Below are 11302 nucleotides of genomic sequence, written 5' to 3'. Positions count from 1 at the left end.
CATGTTTGCTTTGTTGGGGCCAAGAGGAAAACATATTCAGGATACTGTGGTCAGAGACCTCCACTCTATTCTCTTCCTCTATTGACTGAGGCTCTGTGACTGTGTGATTTATGAGCCTCCACAGAACTGTAAATATAATCCATTTTAGCCACAAGTCTGTGTTTATTATCAGCAAAAAGCCTCAGCTGCCTAAGTTATCAGTGTTTGCTATTTCCCATAACAGTTCTTCCTGTTTATACCTGCCTGAAGCTAACTATACAACAGCTTAGCTATGATTGTTATTTCCCATTTGTCTATGCTAATCCTTAGAATTTGTACCTACACAAATATATGATATGTTCATAGTTCCCCCAAATGCAAAATAGAGTGACTACATCGATATGAGCATGTGAAATGTATTGAAGGAAAAAACAACTTGAAGTATCTTAGTGATGTGTGACGCGCCTTGGCAGACTCCACACATCAAAGTGGTGACGGCGAAGGTCACTGCAGATGATGCATGTTATTATCATACTCATTAAACCTTGTGTCCTCTACTGGAGCATCTGCATTCATCCTGCAACCTTGTCTCAAAAATAATTACATTTGTGTTCAGCTAAACTCCAACTGTGAAATATACGTTTTAGTACAGTCATTGCATGTTAGACGGCAAGACTGAATGAAACACAATATTTATTAACATAAAAAAAAAAAAAAAAAAAAAAAAAAATTGCCAGGATGTGGTTTCTAGGATGTCGGGGGGGAAAAACACATAACTGTCACACCAGAGACCAGGGTTTGCATTTGCCGTCCTGTTTGTGGTTTGGTTTAGGCAAAAAAAAAAAAAAAAAAAATCGCTTTGGCTGAGGTTAGAGAAAGATCATAGTTTTTCTTTAGTAATTTGAAATCAACAATGTTAGCTGTGAGGCCACTGTGAACGTTATTTGCATTAATGCAGAGAAAATACACTTTCGATAAACATCATTGTTGAACTGACATATTTCTGACCTATTCATAACTGAGCAGTATATCCTTTTTATGTCAGTGCAATTTGCAATCTGGTTCTGTTTTAATTTCCCACAAAACCTATTTGCTTTTGCAGTTGAGTTGTACATTAACACAATCTCTAGAAAGCAGGATCTCATTAAGGTGTTTTGCTCTGTATGTCAGGTTTTTCTTTTATCTTGTCACTAATTTTGCCTGTGTCTTTTTAGAAAAAGTCATTATAAAAACAAAATAACTTCATTTGAATGAACCAAAGCCTGAGTTTCTCCACTCCAGAATAACCTTCTCTGCACATGGCGAGATATTTGCCGCAGACAAGCTGCTCAAAGTCAGCCAAAAAACCAAATAACTAGCCTTTTTATGATTCGCTGTTGATGCAGTAAAAGCTTGGTTAGATGTAGGAACGTCCACAACTTGCTTAGGTTTAGAACATAATGTTTTAGGTTCCAGTAAGTCGGGTACTTTCAAAGATTTGATGACCTTGTTACCGATTATAGAACAATGAAGTTCTTGGTTAAAAAAAAATCTGTGATCAACAAACTGAAGCTGAAGTTTCACTTCAGCTCTCATTTCCTTATTTTCCCTACACAACATATCCAATTTTCCACACGCACAAGCGTACGAGTCCACGCCAGGTGTCGGTTTATTGACAAAAACTATTCAAAGTTTCAACAGTGATGGACTCATACCTAATGCTGTCACGGTTTCAAATGTTCACAACACAATTATAAACAAAACAAATTCTCCACACCTGAGGCACAAGCATCATAACTGCAAATCAGTTGCTATGGTAACTGTGTATGCACTCGGACAATAATGCACCATTTGTGTCATTTTCTTGATATTCACGATACACTAATATGTTGCAAGTGAGCCAATCAAGAATTTGATAACTTAGTAACAAAAAAAAAAAAAAAAAAACACATGATAGTTCGATGGGACATCTTTTATATACAGCTTCACTACACATCTTTAATGTGCTCTAAACCAGGCTAGCATTAGATTTCAAGGCAGCTTTTGGACAGAGAAAGGGAATCTAAAAGGTTTAGGTTTTAACTTGGTGTGATTTTGGTCTTTGTTGTTCTAACATGAATGTTGTCATTTCCTTGTTGTGCGGGCTCTGCTGATGTTGAGGGGACTTGCTGCAGGTGCGGCCAGTGGAAAGCTCTGTTTGGTAACTGATGATGAAGGTTTGATCGAACCGTGCGGTCGTCCTCAATCACGTTTGTATAACAATGTGTTATCCATCAAGCAGTGCAATTCTTCTGTTTTACTTTTCGTTGCTGCGTGTTTGTGATCGTAGGAAGGGACAATATTAACACATATAAGTTAATCTGTTGAAGAGCTCCAAGTCAAGCAGACAGAGTAACTGTAGCATTCACTTTTAAATCATGTCTGAGCGTACAGCTGCTTTCTGACTCAGAACAATAAAGGTGCAAGTGTAAAACTAAAATCATGAACTGAAAGAGGCCCAAATGCTCATTACAGCTTCTGGTAAGTACATACAGTCCAATGTTGACTTAAAAAAAAAAAAAAAAAAAGAACTACAGGTGAGAGGCACACTGATGCACATACACATTGTTATTATTTTCAGTATTATTAATGGCGATGGTAATAGCTGATGCCTTCATCCTTATGAAATAATAACCAGTATGGAGTTTACTGTATATGTGAAACAGGATAAAAAGCACATTGAAAAGAAGTGTTGTGTTTTGTATTGTGCTATCTGTAAAAATAAAAGGCTGAGAGAGAGGGGGAAAGAGCCAGACTCAGTTTTAAAGAAGTTGGTGTTTCCCTGTCCCATCAAGCACCCAGTGTAGAGACCCACACACACACATACACCCACACACAGATTGTTGCCTCATGCAAAAAAAACAAAACAAAAAACCCCACTGAGTTATTTAGTGAGGGCAGATGGGTATTTGCATTTTTCTACATGAATTATGACACCATGTGACCCTGGTCCTTTGTCATAAAAATGTCATTCACATTTCATTAAAATGTGGACTACTGCCCATGTTACGTGATGTCCTTTTGATGAGTGTTGCATACAGAGGAAAAAAAAGGACCCTTCCTCTTCATTCTCCTAAAAAAAAAAAACAGTGTCTTTCAGAGGGCGTCTGACTCTCCCTCTCGCTCTCTCTATCACCGTCTCATATGTTGATGCACATACAGTATGGATGTGAGCCTGTTTTCGTCTTGGTATCAAAGCATCTCTATATGTGATCAGCAGCGCGGTGCCAGGCGCAGTGTTGCAGTTCTTTGGCTCAGTGTTACATCAGCCTCACTGATGCACTCCATGACAATGTATACTACCAGACTTATCGGGGTAAATCAGGCCAGGAGCTCCAGAGTCAGCTTAAGAAATCCAAGCAAATGATGGGAGAAACCACAACTGAGCCATAACACAGGAAATGTAACCAATTTTGATGAAACTGCTGCGAAAGGAAGGAGGGACTCACAGACACAACCAATTTAACTCTAACTCGTCTAAACTAACTTGAAACGCGCAGGAGGCCAGAGCACGCCGAGAGGAATCACAACATCCATTAGATAATTAGGCCGATTCAGAACATGTCAAAGCAAACCAAACTACCAGAACACGCCACTCCCAGGGTTCCCAAACAGGAATCGGTTCAAAACAGCCAAATCAAACACAACACTTAAAGAGCATTTAGCATGCTTAACACCTCACCTGTGTTCATTTTCCAACACCAAGTCAGTGGCTGTGGCTTTAATCAGAGGTTAGTTCATGTTAATCAAAACTCAACGCATTCTCCTTCACCGGATGATGTCGCATAAGAAAGCTGAAATAAGTCAATGAAAATATTTACTTTGCAACTAATTGATAGAAGGATTAGCACACTTAAACTGTCTAATAAAGTAAACAGTGAAATAAAAGATACTTTTTCAGAAATTACATTTCTTAAATTAATTGTTGTTTGATAAATACATCCAAGCAATATCGGAAATTGTAATATAAAACGAGGGTTAAATCTGCAATTGATTAATCTGTTTCATGAGTTGGTGACAAGGGAATAATAGTGAGAAAACAGGGTCAGTGTTGTGTATATCCCTCTCAGGCAAAACAGCTGTGTTACTATACTTGCCACTTACTGTAATAGGCAACAGACACTGGTGAATTATTGGAAATGATAAATTGTGTTTGACTGATGCACTTCCTTCTCTCATGCTCAACTTCACTTCCTGTTTACAGCTCTAACATCCAACTGGTCCCCCTGGTCCTCCAAAAGAAAATGCTACCCAAAGGCCTTCCCACAAGTCCAAAGCCAGCTGATTTTAAGTGAGTGAAAATTTTCACTGAGTCACTTTTGCCTCACCAGGAGTTTGCACATGATCTCACTTTAGTTTGGGTTGTAGTGGTTTTAAAGGGCCAACAATTTTAAGCCCATAACATGATTTGCATGTATGTTGTTTTGATAAAATTGGTGTCAACTTAACTGCTCTGCTATGCAACTACTTAAAAACATCTCATTTTGGCCACTTTATGTTATTTCATATTTTATAAACCTCTCGCTCCTGAAATCCTCTGTGGGCCAACTGTAAATTTATATATGCAAAACAGAAGATTTGTCGAATTTTTCATTTAATGCACATTTGCTTCCATAACCCCCTGACAAAGCTGTTTTTGGCTCTTTGATAGGACAGACTTTGTGTTCCTAAAGCTTTCATGGAACATTTCTGTCCTGCTTTCGTGTTTATTTTATGACGGGAGGAAGGCAATATATGAATGCTGAAACAGCTACACAGGATCCTTTGTCCTTGACAAAGCGCAGTGCACTGAGGCATTTGCAGGGTTCATATCACAAAGACAGGATCAAAAGTTGCTGCAGTTGTTTCAACTCAGCAGACGTCCCAGGGTTGTGTTTGTCTGTCCAAACAGGTTTTAACTGTTAGTGCTTTCTGTTCAGCTGACCTGTTAATGACCTTGATATTGTTGCTTTGTTTTTTCACTGCATGCTATAGAGAAGGTACCATAGACGGATAATTGCTGACTTTGTTTTCAGGCCTGACTTAGTTCTTATTTTTAAATTTAGCATTTTGGAAATTGTGATTTTAATCAGGGCTCTGAGTTTGATTATCTTCATATACTAATGTCTCACAAAAAATCCCGAGCCACTTATTTTTCAGTGGATACGTGAGACTTAGATGTGACTAAATCAGTGTTAGGCTTGAGGGCAAAAGCGTCAAAAGCATTTACATGAACTGGAGGAATTCAGTTGTTGCACATTTACAGAACTACGGCTGCTTACAGTTTGTAGCAGTAGATTCTCACCCAGCATTAAAAAAACTTCAGCAATGTAGACAATATTGAAAGTCCAAACTAAGAGTTTAGACTTGGGTACGTTTGGTGCTCAGCCCAGACTGTTGCTGTGCCCTCGGGGGTAATGACAGGTTAGTCTCACACAACATATAATCGCTGGCAGTTAGTAGAGCAAACACGTCATTCACTGACTCACAGTGAGATTCAGTGTTATTCTGTCTCATGATATTCTCCCAGACAAAAGACGCTGTTATTCTCCTTTGGATAGAGGGAAGTTAAGTGACTTATTAGAAAATTTTCAGGACGTTGTTTGTTCTCAAGACGTTTTTATGCAGAAATTCTTCTCTCAAATTTAAACTGACTTTAACATTTGCTGACATATAATAGAAGTCAAAAGCTCTTTTGTGACTAGTAGCCAGGGCTGTAGCTCCCTGAGGTCATGTCCTGGGAGTCTTCCTGGGAATGTAGTCATTTTAGCAACAAAACAATTGGTCAGTCTTTTATGGTCAGTATTTTCCTGTCAACCGATTTGACTGCCTTTAGCACAATAAAAAAAACATTTAAATCAGTAATAAATGGATAGTTTAAGAGAAGTTTATAAACAGGTGAAGCATAATTTGGCAGGCTGGTGTTGCAGTAATTGTAAAATGGTGTCTATGAATCTTGATTTGTTGTTTGCTGTTTCAGACGAGTCATAATTTTGCTTCAATTAACAACTGTGATTTTCAGCTGAGACTTAAAACAGTGTTTTATGCAGCAGTAAGAAAATACCACGCACTGCATCGATCTCTTTGTTACGGCTTCCGTTTCTCTTCTTTAAACTTAGTTGTGAAAAAACTGGACTGCATGCTTTGAAGATATAAAGAGCCATGCAATTGTTTTGCGCTGATCACAACCCTGCTGGTTGGACATTTTCCAGCTGAAATGCTGGAATGCGATTCATTAGTGAAAGTGAGTCAAACTAGATCAAGTCCAGATGTGATGCATTTGCTAGAGAAACAACTTTCATTTGGATGCACACAATAGACTTAAAGAGCTTTCAAAGAAAGTCTCATTTGCGAATATCACATCAAGACAGCTTTATTTATTGATTTAGAATTTAAAATAATAGTATGCATAGTTCTGATTAAGCTGCAACACATGTTATGGTTTTTAATCATAAGACTTCCTCCTCCTCTTCTGTCATGTGCCTCAACACATCGCTCTGCAATATTTCATCAGCCTTTTCACTCACTGTGCAGCAGGCAGGCGGACAAACATTATTTCATCTGTGTGAAGCAAGTGGGACACCTTTTAAACTCCACTTAGGGTGAAAATCAAGTATGGCTGCAAAAACACAGCCACAGGTTTCAGAATCAAAAGATTTTATTGCTTCAAAAACAAAAGTATCAAAGCTGCTCCACCACCTCGGGCAACTAAACATCTTCAAGCTCATGAGTTTTTGATTTATTTTTTTGCTGCTCAACTCCAGGGAGCATGATGCGAGATACACCTGACTAAAGTGGAAAGTTGAAAGGCTTATGCAACATCCTCGACCTGATTTTAATCTACTGCTTTTATTTACCTTAGATATAGTGTTGGTTTGAGGGTTTGTGTTGCATACCATTGCATTTGCCTCTGCTGTTGTTGTTTTTGTGCTTTTGCGTTCTGTTTGGTTGCTTTGAGTTGCACTGTGTTGCGCTACACTGTGCTGTGAGATAAAATTAGATAAACTGGAGTGGGAGAATTATAGTTGCAGAGAGGGTGTTGGTATCTGTAGGTGTGTTTAAAAGGGCACTGCACTGATTCGTACATGGCACAGTTGTGTGCAGCGTCTTCTCTTGGTGGAACTTTCCAAAGCTTGAAAAAAATCCCAGTTTGGGCTTGGAGACTAGATTTTTTTCTGAAAGCCTGGCTCACAAACTGTGGGTGTGGGATTTGAAGAAAGTGGGCATGGACCAACCAGGGATGTTCTGACGAAATACCCCATTGTGTTGCATTATGGGCAATGTAGTATTCCTGACCTTGTGGCTTGCCCCATGCATGAGTCCTGAGATTCTGAATATCTCTGTGTTTAGTGCATCAATTTTGATGACTTTTATTAATTTATTTATTTTTTTTTTCTGTCTCTTGTCTAGTCTGGAATGTCCCTATAAATATCTTTAAAGGAAAGCTCTGTAAGCATGTTTGAATGGTGTAGTCATCTGGATTATTGAGTCAGTTAGAAGGAATGACTTCACAAAAAAGTGGAACAGGAAGTGCTGATCAAACAGGATACACTTCTCACTAATATGAATCTATTAAAAGAATCAAATCAAGCATGTATTATAAAACACCAAGATAGAAACATTTCAGCTCAATTTCCTTTTATCTTCCATGCCCAGCACAAAGTAGTCACTTAAGGAGCCTTTTATAGTGCACAGAGGGAGGCGGAGGTTGTGGCGGTTGGTGGGTCAGAAGACTTACTTTAACAAATGAGACCACTAATTATTTCCTGTTTTTGTACCAATGCTGCAGTTAACATTGGTTTTCTTTAACCATTCATCATTTACCTCCGGACCTCAGTCACATGATTCATAATTTAACCATGGTGGTGGAGATCCCTTAAACTCAGCAAAGTAGTAATTTAATCCAAATTGGGATGTTTCCTTAACCAAGTAGTTTTTGTGCCTCAACCTAACTAGAACCTAAAGATCACAATGAGGTAATTTGAATATAAAAAGTTGTATTTGATGTTCTTTTCCCACATTTAGAGAAACGCAAGAAACTTGTGCGACAAAAAAAAGTTACATTTCCTTGTTAGAGATTAAATATTAAATTTACCTTTTAGCCCTGAGCGTGTTTATATTCCATTATTGTTTATTTAGTTTCATCAATCACTGATTCTTGAAACTTGAAACTCCCACTAAGAAATGTGCTAATTCTGTCAATAACATTTTCATGAATAAAAAGAATCAAGGTTATAATCAGGGGGTCCTTTGCACATATGTAAGGTTCTTTTATAGGTTTATTTTTATTTTTTATTCATTTAATGATTATATGCTGGCCCATTGCCTACAAAATCAGTTATCCTCAGATAGAGATAATCATTTCAACTTGATTAAAAAAACAAAAAGTAATAATTGAATTGAATAATAATATGACCACATGAAAGAAACTACATTGTAATATGTATTAAAAACTACAAACGGTAAGTTTTAAACAATATTTACTATTATTTTGTGGTTGCTCAACATGTGTCCCACATATTCGTCCCCACCGTCAGAAATTTATAAAAAGTAATAAAATCATGCAACTACAAGGTCAACGACATTCCTGAGGACCCCATTTTGACCCCATTTTGAAATCTTCCGCTCCACTGCATGCTTTAGGATCACTCAGCCCTAACCCTAACCCTTATCCTGTGAGTTTGCTTTTTTCTCTTAAACCTTTTCACATTTTTGGACACCGCTACTGTCACAACCATAACATGTCAACACCATCTCTGTATCAAAAATATTAGATTAAATGTATAATATATAGCAGAATGTATAGTTTTTAAGAAGGGGTCTGAAATTGCTAGCAACAAAGGGGAGACAAGATGGCTAATGTAAACAACTCATGCTTATAATGTGAAAGAGTAGGTTTTTGTCACCACCCTAACCAGAAAACCTGATGGTGGTGGTAAGGACCTCCAAATGGTCCTCAGTGGAGGCCAGAATATAATTGTTGATCACAATAAATACCAATATGACCTGCAATGTTTCATTAACCACTTTTATATTTTTATTTACGTAATTGCCCCTATATTTCTTCCATATTGTCCAACTAGGGCATGAGTTGTGCCTTCCCTCTCTCAGTTCACTATTATGTCATGTTCATTTGGCTTACGCCATTTGGGATGCACATAGTGCTCCTACTGCCTACCTACATAGCACATAGTATACAATATCCTTTGTAGGCTATGTGTCTCCAATGACTAAAGACCAAATGAAATTGGCATGACAACGTTTTACCAAATCTAACATCCACTGTAATTCCCCCCACTTTCATAGTCATTACACTCAAGTTTGATTTTATGTATTTTAGGACATTATGGCTAAGCAGCAGCTATCTGTGGGGGAGGGAAGGAGAAGAAACTGGGAATATCAGAAGAAGCGGAGAGAGAAAATGCACAGTGAGGCAGAGTTACAGGAGGAATACATCAGGATGGAAAGGCAAAGATGGAAGAAGAGGGTGGAGGAAGGGAAGATAAAAAATATCAATGATTTGAATGAAAGGGAAAAGAGAAGTCAGAGAAAGGCACGGAAACGTAGTGTCAGTGAAACTCCTCCAGACAGTCCAGCGGATCAGGCCATACATGAGCCAGCTCGGAGTAGGCAGGCTACAGCAGGAGAAAGGGAAAGAAAGGAAACAAGAGCGAGATATTCTAGAGAGATGAAAACTATGAGAAATAAACTTCAACAGGTAACAAAGGATAGGACCAAAATGAAAAAGCGTTGGTTACGAGAACAAGCTAGGAATAAAAAAAAAAACACAAGAGTCACCAGGAAAAAAAAACAGAGCAGCTGCTGCGGGGAAGCCAACTCAAAAACTCCTCCATCATAGAATATTGAGTATCCTCATTACAACATACAATTTTGTAATTGTGTGTTGAATGAGGCCACCGTCACCACCGTCAGAGGGAGTTTTATTTGTTTTAAATGAATATGCTTGCAATATGTTTCTTCAGTGCTGTTTAAGTTATGAAACTAATAGTCTCTTTTAATAGTAAAATATGTTAAATAAAAAAAAAGGAGTACATGTGAAACGGTATAAAAAATGAACAAAAGTGAATATTCGACATTTAACTGCATAAATGTGTACTAAGAATGCCAGATAATGATATGAAAACGCTAAAAACATGTGTTGACAAAAACCAAAAGTAATAACTGGAAAAACGCCTATTTTATAAAAAAAAAAAAAAAAAAATGCAAAATGAGGAGGTTACACCGTTACATTGCTGAACAGCCAAGTCCTTGGTCTATAATGGTATACCTTCAGATTTTGTAGTTTAACTAACTTTTTATTTTCAAAATTAAAACCAGTTTTATCTAAATTCCCAAGAATCGCAGAAAACACTTTGTTTCATCTATCTGGGATAAGCAGGAAGTACCCTCATTGTTAGCTGGCACAGTTGTTGTTAGCTGCTATCTCTCGCAGCTAAAATTTATTCTATTTCCCTTCTATCGCGAATTTGGATGCAGGTTCTCTTGAAAAATATTCCAGAAACTCAGAGTTCATTATAGACACCAACTAACCCAAGCATGATGTGTTTGGACGGTGTGACAAAACCCACACAAACAGAGAGACCGTGCAAACTCCACACAGAAAGGCCCCAGGTCCGGCAATCGAACCCATGACCTTCTTGTTGTGGGGCTACAGCTGATGCTACTGTTGATGTTGGATGTTGGATCAACAGCTTTGTGGTCTGTCCACAAAGAGAAGCAGCTTACAGCACCTGGTCTCCAATCTGAGTACTAACCGGGCCTGACCCTGCTTAGCTTCCGAGATCGGGTGAGATCAGACGTGTTCAGGGCGGTATGGCCGGAAACTCAGTACTCTGTAAGAGGGCAAAATGACTAAAGCAAAGGCTTTTTTTTTTTTATTTACATTCTGTTAATTTCATTATGTACTTTACGGACTTGAAGGAGCTTTGTGTCTTCTGTCCAGGCTTCAGCTCCAGCAGGCCCTTCTGCACTTCACTTTACATTTGTGGTCTGTTTACAGAGTTTTTGTGCTCTCATAAACAAAAGACCCAGGTGTTGATGTTTCAGTTGCTCACAAAAGCCAAATGTTGATCCTTTTAGATTTTTTGAATAACGGAAAATGAGTTATTGCATTTTTAATGCTCACAGAGATGTCTGTCGCTCCAAGGGGAGGTTGATCACGTATTTTGTCGTTTAGATTTAAGGACTTGCTATACAAACATAGCAAATATAGTCAAAGGAGCTTTTAGAAGAGGAAAGGGAAGTAAACAGGAAAGTTAGTTCCACCAGAGTGGGTAAAACCTATTGCTGATGCTAACCCTGCCCT

Source organism: Echeneis naucrates, chromosome 15 (assembly GCF_900963305.1).
Source record: "Echeneis naucrates chromosome 15, fEcheNa1.1, whole genome shotgun sequence".
NCBI classification, from domain to species: domain Eukaryota; kingdom Metazoa; phylum Chordata; class Actinopteri; order Carangiformes; family Echeneidae; genus Echeneis; species Echeneis naucrates.
Note: the sequence above shows the minus strand (reverse complement) of the source record.